The sequence below is a fragment of the Erythrolamprus reginae genome, chromosome 2 (genome assembly GCF_031021105.1).
Source record: "Erythrolamprus reginae isolate rEryReg1 chromosome 2, rEryReg1.hap1, whole genome shotgun sequence".
NCBI lineage: Eukaryota > Metazoa > Chordata > Lepidosauria > Squamata > Dipsadidae > Erythrolamprus > Erythrolamprus reginae.
In genome coordinates this window covers 298,023,779-298,041,101 of record NC_091951.1, presented here as the reverse complement: position 1 = coordinate 298,041,101, position 17,323 = coordinate 298,023,779, and the positions used below count along the sequence as shown (strand labels likewise).

The window sequence follows — 17,323 nt, the reverse complement described above, 5'->3', positions numbered from 1 at the left end:
CAATGATGGCGAACCTTTTTTCCTTCGTGTGCCGAAAGAGTGTGTGTGCCCACTATCGCGCATGCATGAGTGCCCACTCCCATAATTCAGTACCTGGGGAGGTCAAAAACAGCTTCTCTCACCCCTGGAGGCCCTTTGAAGTCCAGAAACAGCCTGTTTCCCAACTTCTGGTGGGCCCAATACGCTCATGTTTCACCCTCCCCAGGCTCCAAAGGCTTTCCTGGAGACAGGGAGGGTAAAAACGCCCTTCCCCATTGCCCTGGAAGCTGTCTGGAAGCCAAAAATGCCCTCCCAGAGCCTCTGTGAAAGCCAAAAACCAGCTGGTGGGCACATACATGCACATTGCAGCTGAGCTAGGGTAATGGCTCATGTGCCAGCAGATATGGCTCCGCATGCCACCTCTGGCACCTGTGCCATACGTTAACCTTCACTGTCCTAGTGTTTATGGCTAGTCAAATCTCCAGAAGTATAATGTTTCAGATGCCAAGTATGAAAGCAGAAAAGAGAGTTCTGGGCCAATGCTCCTTAGACCAGTGTTTTTCAACCAGTGTGCCGTGGCACACTAGTGTGCCGCGAGACATGGTCAGGTGTGCCGCGAAGCTCAGAGAGAGAAAGAAAACAAGAGAAAGAAAGAGAAAGAAAGAAAGAAAGAGAGAGAGAAAGCAAGCAAGAGAGAGAGAGAAAGAAAGAGAAAGAAAGAGAACAAGAGAGAAAGAAAGCAAGAGAAAGAAAGAGAGAGAGAGGGAGGGAAGGTGGGAGAGAGAAAGACATAGAGGGAGGTAGGGAGGTAGAGAGAAAGAGCAAAAAAGAGGAAGAAGGAAGAGAGAAAGGGATGGAGAGAGAAAAAAAGAGGGAGAGAAAGAGGGAGAGAGAAATAGAGCGAAAGGAAGAGAGAATTTTTTGTCCAAACTTTTTTTAGCCGCCCCCTCCCCTCAATGTGCCCCATGGTTTTGTAAATGTAAAAAATGTGCCGTGGCTCAAAAAAGGTTGAAAATCACTGCCTTAGACAATATCTGATTGGGTAGGATGGATAGAAACAACTCGGGAGAGATTGAATGAAATTCCTTGTTTCCCCCCAAATTGGGACTTCAGTATCTCCTGGGAATGAAGGAATACTTTTTATGAAGTAAGAAAACAATTTTAAAAAGTGATGCTACAGAAGACCCAGCTTCACACTGATAAATTATGGTTTAAAGTTACATGTGGAAGTCTTTGATGAATATGCTGCTTTGTCCTTTTTCAGTGTAATGATCAATTTATGGGTTTTCACTATTGATACTCTGTTATAAACAATTGCCTTTTTCCTTAAAACATGAACAATATAAACAACTTTTATCCAGTAGCATACCTCCATGGAAATAAGATCCTGGTAGGGCATTAGAAAGATGCCACAATAATCATGAATTGCTCCGATTTGACCCTCAGTTGAAGCTGGTTGATATTGTGTGGTACAGGAATAGTAGGGTAAGGTATCATTTATCCTCGGCTACAGAGGAGACAAAGCCAGGGGGCATAAGATAAAATTGTGGTTACCAGGTCATTCTGGTGTCACCATAAATAACCACAAAGGCTTTAATATGCAATATATAGAAGAAAACATTGTAAAAGTATATCCAAAATTATTACTGCTTCAGTTTTAATATGTATGTACTGCAAAGTTATGTCCATTATATCTGTGTGAGCTTGATGTTATATTAAAGTAAAAATCTCAAGCTTAAATGGACAATGCTAGTTTACAATTTTTTCACCAGCAGATGGAGCTCGTTGCCAGCTTAAAACCATGGTTTTTGGGGGGAAATGAAATGTATTTATTCACAAAATGATTTATAGAACAAAAAGTATCTGTTAACAGAATCTCCTTATAAAATATCACATGAAATGCCAGATAAAAATAGTCACTTACATTGTAACCAAAGAATTTGTCAGCAAAATGGCTCAGAGCACAATTTTTAAATATTCTTTTTAAAGCACAGAATTGGACCCTGCACAACATTGCTTTGTGCATAAATCTTATCTGCATACCAACTTGTGTTTTCTTCATTTGAAATTTTAGTAGCCCTATTTCAACTGAAAAGAAAAAAGAACTTCTGTTTTTTTCCAATTTAGTAATTAGGAATTAGAAATCCTTATTAATCTTTTGAATTCTTCCAGTAGAGCACAATGCAAATCCTCACTAATCCTCTGAGTTCTGCTAATATATCTCAATCTACCCTCTCCTTGTTTTTGTATTAAACCAAAATTATGTGACCAAATTATTAATATAGCTTGGCTATGATATAATAATATTATAATTGAAACATAATCCCTTGCAATTGTCATGATGGCATATCTAGCTCCTTTTCAGTCAACCCAGAAGATTGCCTACAAATCTTTAGAGCTTAGACCAAAAAGATTTCAATATTTTCTTGGAAAGTGCATAAGACGCCAGTGAATGGGATATGGGAATGTTCCATGTCTAGTAGAGGAAAGTTAACTATTATATTGTGTAGTAGTGGAAAGCTCCCAACACTAGCCACTAGCTGTATTCTCACACCAGTAGGGATTCAAATTTAAGTACAGTGGTACCTCATCTTACGAACGCCTCTTCTAACGAACTTTTCAAGATACGAACCCGGTGTTTAAGATTTTTTTGCCTCTTCTTCCGAACTATTTTCACCTTACGAACCCAAGCAGCTGCTGCTGGGATGAAGGGGTTTCTTTCCCCCCCCTTTTTTGAAGAAAGAAAAGGGAGGGGCAGCTTGGAGGAGTAAAGATTTTGCATGCTTGCAAAGGCACTGAAAGGGTGTCTTTTGAAAAAAGAAAAGGGAGGGGCGCCCCCCTTGCCTTTTTTCCTTCCCACTCACCCTTTAGCCTAGCCTTGCTTCTTCCACCCGCCCCCTTTAGCTGCTCCTCCCTGCCCTCTGTTCACCTCCCTTCTAAAGTTTGGGATTTTCCTGAAAGATTTGCACGCATTATTTGCTTTTACATTGATTCCTATGGGAAACATTGTTTCATCTTACGAACTTTTCACCTTACGAACCTCCTCCTGGAACCAATTAAGTTCATATGATGAGGTACCACTGTATTCCAGAAGTCTGTGAGAAACTAGCTAAGTAAAGATCCGAGGCTGTTTATTTTCTGGCCTACTCCCAAGCTCTGAACTACTCCAGTTTTTCATTCCATTTATGATGTCAGGAGAGATGGCGAAAAAGAAAAATGAAGAATGCTGGTTTCCCTTCCTAACTTAATCTGTTTTTTATCCTATGTCCTAGCAAGTATGCAGATGTGGCATTTCCCGTGACATTGCTTTACCACCCAATGGTTTTGAGTTGGTGCATTATTTCAGAGTTAAATTTTAATGGTGCTTGTTCTGAACACCACAATCATATTTGGCCAATAATTACACATAATAAAATTCTACAGATATATTTCCCTCTGAGTTGCACAGTAGGGTGTGGAGGGAGGGCTGGGGGGAAGCTCCAAACTCCATCCCCTGTAAGTGTCATTGTGTTCAAAAGACATTATATTACCTTGAAATATATTTTAATTTATTATTATTTTTTATCTTTATGTTTTTGTTCAGAAAAGCAGGGCAATTAATAAGTTCTTTAATATGCAAACACTTAGAAATTATTGCACATACTACTTAAATTAAATTAAATTTAGATATTTTAAGAAGTTAAGATATGGTAAATTTACACATTCGTAAAGAGGTAAAGCTTCTTTACAAATTTTCTAAATACAGTATAAGGTCTTGTAGGTGAACCTATGGCACTCTGTAGGCACTCGATCCGTCACCTAGCAGAGCTCTACCGCACATGTGCGTGGACCTCCCACTGGCCAGCTGATTTTCAGGTATCTGCTAGGCCTAAAAGGGGCATGGTGGGGTGCAGCGTCCCCCTGGCCTGTCTTTGGTCCCAGGAAACTTCGTGGAGGCTTGCTAGGCCCAAAATGGGATGCGGAGGTCATGCGCACATGGGCAAGGAGAGTGCGGGGGTCATGCATGCATGCACTGGGGGAGCAGGGGTATCTAATGTATGGGGTAGGGCACATGGGTGCGTGTATGTCACATGCGCATTGCATTATGGGTGCTGGCACACGTGTGCATGCTTTTGGCATGCAACAAGATGAAGGTTAGCCTTCACTAGTATAAGGCAAACATCTCTCCAGAGAGAAAACATCTTATTTCCTGGGAACAACAAGGAAAATACTCTTTTTTATTTGTCAGATAGGCCAGTCTTTCACAGAAGGATATCTTTGAAGTTAATAGCCAGACAGATTTGTGTAAAGAGAAGTAGTCGCACAGAAAGTCGTGTCTTAAGCTGCTTAGTGCTTTACAGATCAATAGTACTTTGGAAGGGTAGTGCAACAAGCTTTCTTTTTATAACATAAATCAGACAGAGCTTCAATAGTACAATATTGCCAACAGACAAAATGGGAAACTCTTTAAAAGCATTTAGGAAACCACCCAGTGCTATCATGGTTACCCAGGTACACTCAACATTGTCAGATTGTCAGATGGAGCACCTCAAATTTCTGTAGGATACAGCTTGTGGCTCTTAACCTGCTGTACCTTGAGGCTAATAACCCACCACACAGTTCAGAGTTTGAAATAATTATAAGAAAACTTTCTGCAGTTCCTTTAAAATCTTACCCAAAATATATGAACATTTTAAAATAAGTACAGTAGAGTTGATTATCCAACATAAACGGGCAGGCTGATGGTTGGATAGCTGAAAATGTCGGATAACCAAGGCAGGAAAAAAAAATAGGCCCTGGCTCCTGCAAACTACTAACAGCCAATGGGTGTTCTGTCCACCCCTCGCACACTCTTTCCTTCCCTCCTCTGCTTGCCCAAGACACTGCCACTGCCAGCACAAACATTTCCTAATGGTGTGGTCCCTGCTGCCCTCCGTTTGGCTCCTCCCAGCTCGCCCACCCACCTGGTTCCTCTCAGCCTCCTCCTGCCTGGAAGATGAGATGAGATGAACACATTTCCAAGCTTCCCTTTCCTCTCTCCACCCCTGTGCTTTGTTTCCAAAGCTCCTCCTCTCCTTACAAGTTGGATTTTTTTTTTCAGAAAGGGGGTCATATTTCAGTGAACTTTCTAAGAAAACTATCCAAATAATGGGGGGGAGTGAGAGGAAGGGGGGGGATTTTCTCCAAACAGAAGAGAACCCAGAGATTTGCTTGTTGATTCCTTTTCTATGTCATGGCAAGTCCAATAGCCCCCCCCCCCCAAAAGAAGGAAATAAAATTCTTTCCCGTTTCTGATTAGCTGAAGAGGAAAATTGCATTTCTTCCCTGTCACGGCTGCCATGTTTGGGGGCATGTCGGGGTGCAGAAATGGCTACAGCCACACCCCCAAGCAGCCACGTCGTCGGATGATGCGGAGTGTCGGATATCCGAAGGACAGATAACTGAGACTCTACTGTATAAGAAACCTTACTGTGAAATATGTTGTGGATTACAAAAGAACATAGTAAGAGGAGACCTTGAAGATTGAAGCTGTTAATATAGCTCTGTACTAAATCCTACAACATCTTGAATCTCCAAAGACCTATGCAAAAGTCCTCTTTGTAGACTTTTGTATAGGAATTTGTTTTTGGTGCATATGCTCTCAGTGTACATAAAAGAAAATATGTATTTGTCAAGAAACAAGAGGTACAACACTTAACGATTGTCATAGGGGTCAAATAAGCAATGAAGAAACAATCAATATTAATAAAAATCTTAGGATACAAGCAACAAGTTAAAGTCATACAGTCCTAAGTGGGAGGAAATGGGTGATAGGAATGATGAGAAAAAACTAGTACTAATAGTAGCGCAGATTTAGTAAATAGTTTGACAGTGTTGAGGAAATTATTTGTTTAGCAGAGTGATGATGTTTGGGAAAAAAACTGTTCTTGTGTCTAGTTGTCTTGTGTGCGGTGCTTTATAACAACGTTTTAACGAGTTGAAACGAGTTGAAACAGTTTATGTCTAGGATGCGAGGGATCAATAAATATTTTCACAGCCCTCTTTTTGACTCGTGCAGTATACAGGTCCTCAAGAGAAGGCAGGTTGGCAGCAATTGTTTTTTTCTGCAGTTCTGATTATCTTCTGAAGTCTTTGTCGGTCTTGTTCGGCTGCAGAACCAAATCAGACAGTTATAGAGATGCAGATGACAGACTCAATGATTCCTCTGTAGAACTGTATCAGCAGTTCCTTGGGCAGTTTGAGCTTCCTAAGTTGGCGTAGAAAGAACAGTAAGAGTAGACTCTGCACTGTTTCTCACAATGACTAGCCAGATGCTTCTAAATATTTCTCATGTGGGAGATGGAAACATATTCTTCTACCTCTATTATTCTCCTAGAACTGCCATTTGGAGAGAGATTCTATTGAATCTTTAAAACGGATAGTACTTGATCAATCTGACTTCAGTGATTTTATCAAACTCCCTTATTTTTCTTAATTATCATTTATACCCTCTTGCCTTGAACAGACCAGGCTATAATTTCACCTATTTCCACTCCCTTGTTAAAAACTGGTATAAGATTGGCTTTCTTCCAGTCCTCTGGCAATGAGGCCATATTAAGAACAGGTTTCATTTTTTTCCTGTGAGATATATAGGATTATTTGCCTATGCAAAAGGGACTGAAACATTTTTAAAAATTTAGTATGAGATAGTATTTGGAAATAGCTTTGGCAGATTCTTCCCTAAGTCCCTCTCTGGAGTATAAAATCAAGGAAGAGATTGCAAAATTTTGTTACTCTAACCAATCTCAATAAAAGTCGATTTCCTGGCCTGGTCTACCTAGCAGGACTGAAAGTATTCTTTCAATTATGTATGTAGGTATGTATGTATGTATGTAATGTATTTATGATTGTCCTTGCCATTCTGTGAATTCTTATGCTGCTGTTCAGTGCCTTTTCCAAATTAAGCAGTAGGAACAGCACTAATCTGTGCTTGCTTTATTCTTTAAAGTAGAGGAAAGGAAAATGGGCAGTGAGAAAGCGAGACCATTGATAACAACATACTGAATTTGAAAATGGCATTGCTGTGAGTTTGGCGGAGCCTAGGGGAAGAACCTTCTCTGTGGCGGCCCCAGCCCTCTGGAATCAGCTCCCTCCAGAGATCCGCATTGCCCCCACCCTCCTCGGCTTCCGCAAGAGTCTCAAGGCCCACTTGCCAGGCCTGTGGCCATTAGATCTAGACCCCCTGACTATTAAACATGATGTATGGTTGTGATTGAATTGGTTGATTGATTTTAATATATTGGGTTTTTAGCTTGTAGTTTTTAACTAATTAGATTTGTTTGTACGCATTGTTTTATATTGTATCTTGTGAGCCGCCCCAAGTCTTCGGAGAAGGGCGGCAAACAAATCTAATAAATAAATATATAAATAATAATTCCTCAGCCAGTCAAGACGTTTCAGCTAGTATTTCTCAGTACAATTGGTACAGTTGCTTAATGTTACATGCTGGTTTGTCTTGCTGTTTTCTTCAGGATATACAGTGGTACCTCATCATACGAACTTAATTGGTTCCAGGAGGAGGTTCGCGAGGTGAAAAGTTCGTAAGATGAAACAATGTTTCCCATAGGAATCAATGTAAAAGCAAATAATGCGTGCAAATCCTTCAGGAAAATCTCAAACTTTAGAAGGGAGGCGAACAGAGGGCAGGGAGGAGCAGCTAAAGGGGGCGGGTGGAAGAAGCAAGGCTAGGCTAAAGGGTGAGTGGGAAGGAAGAAAGGCAAGGGGGGCGCCCCTCCCTTTTCTTTCTTCAAAAGACACCCTTGCAGTGCCTTTGCAAGCACGTTGTTCTCTGCAAAATCTTTCCTCCCCCAAGCTGCCCCTCCCTTTTCTTTCTTAAAAAGACACCCTTTCAGTGCCTTTGCAAGCACGTTGTTCTCTGCAAAATCTTTCCTCCAAGCTGCCCCTCCCTTTTCTTTCTTAAAAAGACACCCTTTCAGTGCCTTTGCAAGCACGTTGTTCTCTGCAAAATCTTTCCTACTCCAAGCAGCCCCTCCCTTTTCTTTCTTCAAAAAAGGGGAAAAAAAGAAACCCCTTCATCCCAGCAGCAGCTGCTTGGGTTCGTAAGGTGAAAATAGTTCGGAAGAAGAGGCAAAAAAATCTTAAACACCGGGTTCGTATCTTGAAATGTTCGTGAGAAGAGGTGTTCGTAAGATGAGGTACCACTGTACTGTGGCACTACAGCATTATTCATCACAGCAGAATGCACACAAGTGTTCTAAGCATTCTCACCTGCAGAATTCTTATATGCAAAGTGACACAGGGAAACTGTCACCTTCTGAGTTGTTCTATCAGTTCAGCAATTGGAGTTTAAAGAGTGGAGGCTGAAACAAATGCCTAATAGTTGCTTGCTTGCTTGCTTAACAAAATGGAATCATTTCAGTGGTACCTTGATTACTGTCAAAGAGTTTACTTATGAATAAGAATGGAAGTAAATAGTTGATTACTTTCATAGTAAGAGGGCTCCTAACAACCTATAAGTAGAAGAAACAAATGTGACACTTTGCAACTTTTTGTTATGTAGCATAGAATAATCCAGCTTGCCTTCCTATGAGATCAAAGACATTCTGGGTTAAAGACATGCCAACTTATTCACAAACTGAATAGTTTTTAGTACATTAGATTGTTTTCTCGCAACTAGATATTGTTCACTTTTGGATCAATCTGTTTAGCATACTGACAGGTCATATATTTCTGGCTCAGTACTGCTATTCATTATGGCTCAAAAATGTAACAAATGCCCAGTATTACATGATAAACAAGATCCTGGACTCTGTACTACATCTGAAAATGTTGAACCTATCGTTCCTTCAGCTGCTACCAAATCTCTGCCACTTTCCTCACATGTAGCATCCACAAAGGTTAAGGTAAGAATATATTCTTTAAAAGACAATACAGTGTTCCCTCGATTTTCGCGGGTTCGAACTTCGCAAAAAGTCTATACCACGGTTTTTCAAAAATATTAATTAAAAAATACTTTGCAGTTTTTTCCCCCTATAACAAGGTTTCTCCCACCCGATGACGTCATATGTCATCGTCAAACTTTTATCCGCCTTTAATAAATATATTTTTTAATAAACTTTAATAAATAAACATGATGAGTAATAATCTAAATGGTTGCTAAGGGAATGGGAAATTGCAATTTAGGGATTTAAAGTGTTTAGGGAAGGCTTCTGATACTGTTCATAGCCAAAAATAGTGTATTTACTTCCGCATCTCTACTTCGCGGAAATTCGACTTTCGCGGGCGGTCTCGGAACGCATCCTCTGCAAAAACTGAGGGAACACTGTACTTCTTTTCGTTTTTTACTCTCTCTTTTTTTGGTGTTGGCAAGAGGCTGACAGATTATATTGTTATTTTAGCAGGCAAAGCAGTTTGCTTTCCATCCATTGCTTGTGACCTTGACCAATATATTCCACAATAACCTGGAGTGGTAAAAAGAAATTTTTCCATTGATTTATAAACTGTTTTTTTTTGGATTCTTGTGGTTTTTTAAAATGATATTCTTAGGTAGTTCATTTGCTATTGTTACTCTAACAAATTGGCAGAAAATTATTAATTCAAAATATTTTTTATTAAGTATGTTCTGATATTTTTCTCCCTTTTCAGGGAGAAAGAATAAATGCCAGTGAAAGCATTGAATATTCATGTTTAGTTGAATAAGCCAAAAATCTGGATCCACACAAAGACATTGAATCATAACATTTAGTTTTCATCTATACTGATTAGGTTCATAGATTGTGAAGAGTCAGCACAATAGAACCTACATAGTCAAACATGGTATCCTAGTTCTGAGGGTGTCTGCTTTAAAGAAATTAGGATGTCAGAAATAACCATATAGGATTAAGGTAATGCCCGTAATTCTAATGTGAACATGAGTAGCAGATACAGCCACTAATGTGTACATATGCATACTGTAAATAAGTTAAAAATGACATTTTTTTTTGCTTGTTTATAGTAATACTTGTGTTAAATCTAGTAGCGGTATCCATTAGTCAAATAAACATGCTGGCAAAATTTGAACCCTCTGAAGAATAGATTTTTAAGACTACTGTATTAGCATCTTAGTTTTGGGGGGAGGAAAATAGAGGGGGGGAAATCTGCCTACCAGGTATTCATCTGGCTAGCGTCCTTAGTCTGGTCAGCTTCAGCACATTATTTTATCCCCTGGTTAAGGCTTAAAAAAACCCTTAATGGAGAGAGTAACAATGAAAGAACCTGCAAGCGGGTAAGAGCTGGGAACATCGTTAGCACCTTGTTAGGGCTGGAAAGAAACTTATTCTGAGCAAGTAGAGCAATGAAAAAAAGCCTTCAAAGACTTAGGGCTGGACAAACATTATTTGCAGAGAGTATCTATCTATCTATCTATCTATCTATCTATCTATCTATCTATCTATCTATCTATCTATTTATCTATCTTTTTATTTATTTGACTTCTATGCCACCCGTAGGACTCAGGACGGCTTACAATAATATAAAACAATACAATATAATAGGAAGAAGTCTATTAAAATTAAACACACTAAAATTATAAACCATAAAATCCCATAATACAAATTTACGCTCAATCCAATCGACCTAACACATACCTATCCAGTCAATGCAATTTGGCCATAAAAGATGATAATATTCATGGCCCCCAGACCTGCCAGGAAAGCCAGGTCTTCACGGCCTTTCGAAAGACCAATAGGGTAGTACGAACATTGAAGGGGAGTTGATTCCATAGAGCCGGAGCAGCTACAGAGAAGGCCCTCCATCGCGGCCCTACCAACCCTCATTGTTTAGTTGATGGGACCTGGAAAAGGCCAAATTTGTGCGATCTTATTGGTCTTCGGGAGGTATGGGGTAGGAGACGGTCCCAAAGATAGTCTGGCCTTAAGCAATGAAAAATCGTGCAAGGTAAGAGCTGGGAAGATAATTAGTTAGGGCTCTTTTAGTGAGGAAAAAGGTGCATCTTATTCTCTGAAAAATAAGGTAATTTTCAGATGAATGAAAATAGACTAATAGTAGACATAGGAAAAAATTCACCATTCCATTTTATGGGCTTACATTTGAACCTGACATAGCAATAGCACTTAGACATATACTGCTTCAACAGTGCTTTAAGCCCTCTCTAACTGGTTTACAGAGTGAGCATATTGCCCCCGAGAATCTGGGTCCTCATTTTACTGACCTTGGAAGAATAAAAGGTTGAGTCAAACATGAGCTGGTGATAATCGAACTGCAAAACTGCTGGTAGCTGGCAGTCTGCAGAAGTATCCTGAAGTACTGCATTCTAACTACTGCACCACCATGGCTTTTAAAAAATAAAAACTGTTATTTAGCAAACTCTAGTCCCATTCATAGACTGAAATGAATTATAATTTATGGATTAAAATATATAATACCCAATATTTAAATATTTCATAAAATAGCTACTGTTATAATATCATAATACATAAACATTATTAACTTGCATTCTTACATTTCTCATTCAATATGGCCAGCAACATGTTACATATACAGACTTTAAAAATATTTATCGTATACATGTTGATGAAGTATGCATTATAAATTCTGTTGCCTACCTACTAGAAATAGAAATCTTGTTATCTTTTAAAATACCTTTTAAAAGTTGCATATTTATTTCTGTTTCAATTTATGGAAGGATAGGATTTAGTCTAACACAGATAATGTAGGTTTAATTGCTTAAAAGTACATTTTCTCCTCTATTGTACCAAAAGCTGATCCGGATAAATTCAGCCCGTACTTTTTTATTGAGATAACTTGTTTTTTAATCTTTTGTTTTTAATTTTTCAGTAGAGGATATGATGCTAAATCAGAAGCACAAGTCTCTATATGGTTTTTCAAATAGAAAATATTTTTAGAATTTAATAGATTTTGTAGCATTCACATTTAATTTTTAAAGTATTATCTCTATAAAATAAATTACAGATAGTATAAAAGCAGCCTAAGTATGCCATTCTTATCCAGGTTGTGTGTAAACGTGTATGTAAATAAATAGATTAAAATGAAAGGTTTTGCTAGTTTATAGTAATACTTGTATTGAATCTAGTGATGGTATCCACTGGTCAAATAAACATTTCTGGCCAAAATGGAGCCCTCAGAACTCCCCCCATATCTGTTCCAAATATTTGAAGGACTTAGCAGGGAAATACTTTGAAGGACTTATTTGAGAAATAAAGGAGAAATTCTGTTGCATGGCTACTATATTGAAAGAAAACTAGGGATAACTATAAATCAGTTCTATACAGATAAATGTAGTAAGATTGATTGAAAAGAATATCCATTTTGTTCAATTTTATTATCCTTTTCTTTCCTACAGTAACTTTAGGAAGAGATCTTGGTCATCTCATCTATTTGTAAATAGTCATTTCAAAAACTTGTTCATTATTAATAATAACATATTCTACTTGTAGTATATATGATATATTCAGTCAATTTCAGTTTAAAGCTTATTTGTACAAAGTAATATATAAAATTAAACTGAGAAACTGATCTGGGAAATGCTTTGGGGAAATGGTGGCAAATTGGCAGTGCCATTTAAATAAAAATGTAAACTAATTAATTATAAATCTTTGTTTTAACAATTTATCAAGATCAAACTATTAAGTTAATTCGGTTTACAAATCGGGAAGGCAACTTGATGTTAAATTTCATGCTATGATATTAAGTGAGCTAGTTTGCAATAAATAACTAGCAATTTTTATGAGTAGATTTTTTTTAGCTTTGTGAGTCAAAAATTTCATTGTGTTATAATAATCAAGTTTTGTGTATCTTCCTCCATTGTTCTTAAATTGTAGTCTTAAGAGTTTGTTAGATTAAGCACATTGTGTCTTAATTTGCATCATGATTAATGCCATATTGATATGTCTAACCTATTTTTGGGCATTGAATAACTTGTCTGCAAAAATTATTTAAAAGGCTGCAAATTTTATTGGACCACAAGCAGTCAAAGTTTATATGTAATCTGCCCTTCTCTTTCTCAACTTTTGTTGATAAATAACAATATAACATTTCTCAAACAAACGTGTGGGTTGATATTTACAAGATTGTCTTTGGATCTCATAGAATCCTTGGACATTCTTAGAAAATGAGATCAGATCAGCCCGGTCAAGGGGAGTGTGGAAGGCAAGGATGAGCTTAAATTGTAGAAGAGATGGTATTGTGCAATCTTATCCATTTTATTTCAGATTGAGGTTTTGTGCCGTTATAGCAGTCATTTTGTGAATGTATTTCATGGAGCTATTTAGAGCACTGACAACATACAACATTTCAAAAGTACTTCTAGTTCAAAAGCTCTACTACTCAATTTAAACTTAAATGATGGAGTTTATGTGGCATGTCCAGAATTGTAATGAATTACTGCCTTTGTAGAGAGACAGTTTTTTAAGATTATGCTATCAGTTTCTTCCATAATGTCTGTGCAAAGGTAATACTGGAAAGAAGGACTCAATTTCTTTCAGTAAATAAACTGGCTCCCTGTTTGCTCTGCATAGTCATTTTGATTTCTGGGAAAATATTGGTGAAATCTATGATTTAAGTATATTTTACAGTAAGAAGGTAAATACTGTAAAATAAAGTGGTGGATTAAATTAGGCTTGCCCCACAATTGGCCTCTCCTCTCCTATTCCTCTTCTCTCCCTCAGGTTAGCCCCATTGATCCTCTCATATCCCCATCTCTCCCTCAGGCCTGATTCAAAGAATCTTTTCTATCTTATCCCCTTCTCTCACTTTCAGGGGGAGTAGAATATCTGACTCCCTAGCATGGAGTAGCATGTCTAAACTCCCAGCCCACAGGCCAAATGAGTCATGTGCTGGCCACACCTACTGGCAATTGGAACATAATTCTTTTTAGGTGGGGAGGGGGAGTAGAATGTCTTATCTCCTTAGCATCAAAGCATGTTAAACATTGTATAAGAATTACTAATAATCTGATGGTAATTTCAAAAAATCCTTCTTAGCGAGCACCTAGAAGTCAATTCGGAACTTACGTGCCGAATTTCAGGTTTGTAGGTTTTTCAGTTCTGGAGATTTTATGATGAGGGAGTGAATTTGGCTTTTATATATATAGGAATATCAACATTTGTAGTTAATTTGTAATTTATAATAATCATATATTTATTTTTTCTTTGTTCAGTTATTTGACCAAGTTATAAACATTAAAAAAAAGGCACTACAAAACAGTAAGTTCACAAAAATATCTGTATCTGTTGAAAAAGAAAAAAAAAACCCTAAAAGGCAGGTAGGATGTTTACATGAAATGAATTGACTTGCTTTACTTTATAGTATTTTATTTGAGTGGGACTTGGGGTATTAGGGTTGAACATTCCAAGTTCAACTATCAATTGGAACAATTTATTTACTGTTTCCTCTGTCCACAAATAAATGATTTGATTGTCCAATTTTACAATGTAAGCAGAAAACATTTTCTTGCGTTATGATGCATTATTATAAATCAATATAAAGGACTTTTATTGGATATTAGAATTTTTGCATATTTGGCACAGATATTCTTTCAAAGCTGCTGTTTTTAATAGCTAACAGTTGGCTTTTAGGAACATTATCTTCTCAGCATTTTGAATATTTTTTGTGACTCGAGTCTGAGAATGAGTGCCATCTGGAAACGTCCTGAAAAACTATTCTGCTTTCTCATACTATTGATATGAAATAGGTAGTTTAGAGTAAAAAGCAAATTCTTTTTAGAGATAGCACAGGTGTGGTTTCAGAGATAGAAATTAATCTCCCTATTTTAGGAATTCTGAGATTACTTGAGAAGAACAAAATTCCTTTTGAAGTTTAGATCTTTTTTCTTGCAATCTGCAGCATTGACAGCTAATGATTCCTTTAACGTCTCCTTTTCTCTTCATAAGAAGAGAACTTCATAATCCAACTGAGGTTGATACAGAATAACCTAAGTCAGTGATGGCGAATCTTTTTAGGTTTGCATGCCAAAAGTGGGGGAGCACAGGGGGTTGCATGCATACCCACACCCATAATTCCATGTGCCCCCATGCATGTGTGTGTGTGAGTCCCCTCCCATTCCCGGCACCCTATGCTTTTTTTTCCCTTGCTCTCCCTGGGCTTCAGAGCCTTTCTTGAAGCCTGGGGAAGGTGAAAATGGCCTTCCCCCCAGGCCCTCTTGAGACACAAAATGGCCCATTTGCCAACTTCCAGTTTAACTGGAAGTTCCTTTCCCCCCCTCTTTCTTCCCCCAGACTTCAGAGCCTTTCTAGAAGTCTGGGGAGGGCAGAAACGGCCTCCCTCCCCCCAGAGGCCCTTTGGAGGCCCAAAATGGCCCATTTCAAGTTGAAGTCCTTCATTTAATCCACTGCCCATATATCCAAAAAACTATTCAATAAATTTCTGGTTTATACCAGGCAGTTAGTGTTCTACCCCTTCCCACAACACACACAAACACAAATTGTTTTCTGGGTTGATGTCCTTTAAGCAGTTAGTATGAGAAGGCAGCTAATTGTTGCTAGGAAGTAAATTAATATATGTTTCCCAACTTGTTCCTTTCTTATGAGGAAAAATATATGAGCAAATGCAATGTTAAAAGTCAAGAAGAATGTTGTGATTCATATCTGCTAACCTAGTTTGACTTCTTTATACAAACTGTTTTTATTTCAAATCTTCAATCAGCTAGAATTTTTTATTCACAAGCTACTTAAGAATGTAATAAGATGTAATATTGAAGTATGTACATAAGCAGGATTGTGGCTGTACAAAGCTTTTGAGTTCAATCATTTCCTTTAGCTGTTTCTCCCACACCCACCTTCTGTACTGTTAGAATAAAAGTTCTTGTCAGCCATTCAAGGAAGACAGAATAGAAAATAGATGTCACAAGGATTATTGTAATTCTATTCCTTCACGATGTATTGACAGAGTTTTGAAAGACTGACATAGACTACCTTTACACTAAAGTGAATCAAGACAGAACAATCTGGCATTTCTTTCTGACTTCATCCTGCCTTTCAGGCCTTACTTAACAGAGACTGAATATTGAATACCTTCTTCAAGTACAACCTCTACCTCAGTGGTCCCCAACCTTTGCGGCTTAAAGGCCCGGCTGTGGGGTCGATGGGAACTGGGCCCCATGAGCAGTGGGGCAGTGCATATGTGTGTGTGATCCTGCAAATTGTGCAAGTCGAGTTGCACGCATGCATATCAATCCTCTGCTTGTGCAAGTTAAGCTGTGCTTGCGCACCAGCCTACTGCTGGTGCAACCCGGTTGCAAATATGCCACAGCCTGGCAGTGGACCATGCCCTAAGGCTTGTGGATCCTGCTCTATCTTATCAATTTGTGTGCTAGACTGATCACTTCCAAAACTCATTAAGATGCAATTCCTGGTTTACAAGTAATAATCTGGTGTTTATTAAAAGGAAACTGAATTGTGGTTCATTCCTCATCTTGGATATTTAGGAGAATTGCATAGATATATGCACATATTCCAAACCAGTTTTCTCAGAAAGTGCAAACTTTTGGTTGCTAATTTAGTTTATTGGTTTGGACAGAATACTACATTTTTTATTTTTTAAAATACTGTTTATCTGAGTCAATTTTAAGTGTTCCTGACTCTCTTAATAAGAACCCAATGCAAAAAGAGTCGACAGACATGGACGCATATAATTTATACAAAGCTAAAGCAAACCATTATTATCAATGAATCATAATAATTGCCACTACCAATTATTGTTGACAATTGTCAATTGTATTACCAACACATTTGTTTTTGTATTTTTTTCTCTGACAATTTTGTTTATTTATGCCTTGAGCAGAATTTTATAAACACCAACAAAGGATGTGTTTTTTGAAAGATGTCAGATTTCATCTGCCCTGTTTGATTTACATTTTGCTGTCTTTTCTGATGCCTGTAAGGCTTTTATTATAATGCTGTCTTTACTATCTTAGAACAAATTTGTTTACCTTGTCTTTATTATTTCATTAAATGAAGTGAATTATTTCATATGACTAAACTATTAATATATATTGCATAAAGTATACATTATAAATATTTCCCTTTTTCTAGACAATTTTTAGGTCAGAAAATTGAGGTGTATTGTTCTATATCTAACTGGTTATAACTGATATGTTTGCTCACACATCAAAGCAATCTGTTTCATGTATTTGCTAGAAATTTTGACAGCCGCTGTTGTGGTTCATCTTAAAATTAGCAAATTCTCGCTTGTCAACATTTCTGCTTTCTAGTTTTAAAAAATACTTAACTAGGTAAATATTAATATCTTAAAAGGCAGTAAATATATATATTAAAGCAACTAGGCTAAATATGAGGGTTAAGGGTGTATTCCAGTCATCTGTTCTACA

The 17,323-nt window shown here is 37.7% G+C and overlaps 1 protein-coding gene across 2 annotated transcripts in view; it reads left to right on the top strand.

Moving 5' to 3' along the window:
* The window catches only part of FER (FER tyrosine kinase), a 141,000-nt gene that overhangs the window by 48,389 nt on the left and 75,288 nt on the right, over positions 1-17,323 (top strand). The gene's annotated exons all lie outside the window — the stretch shown is intronic.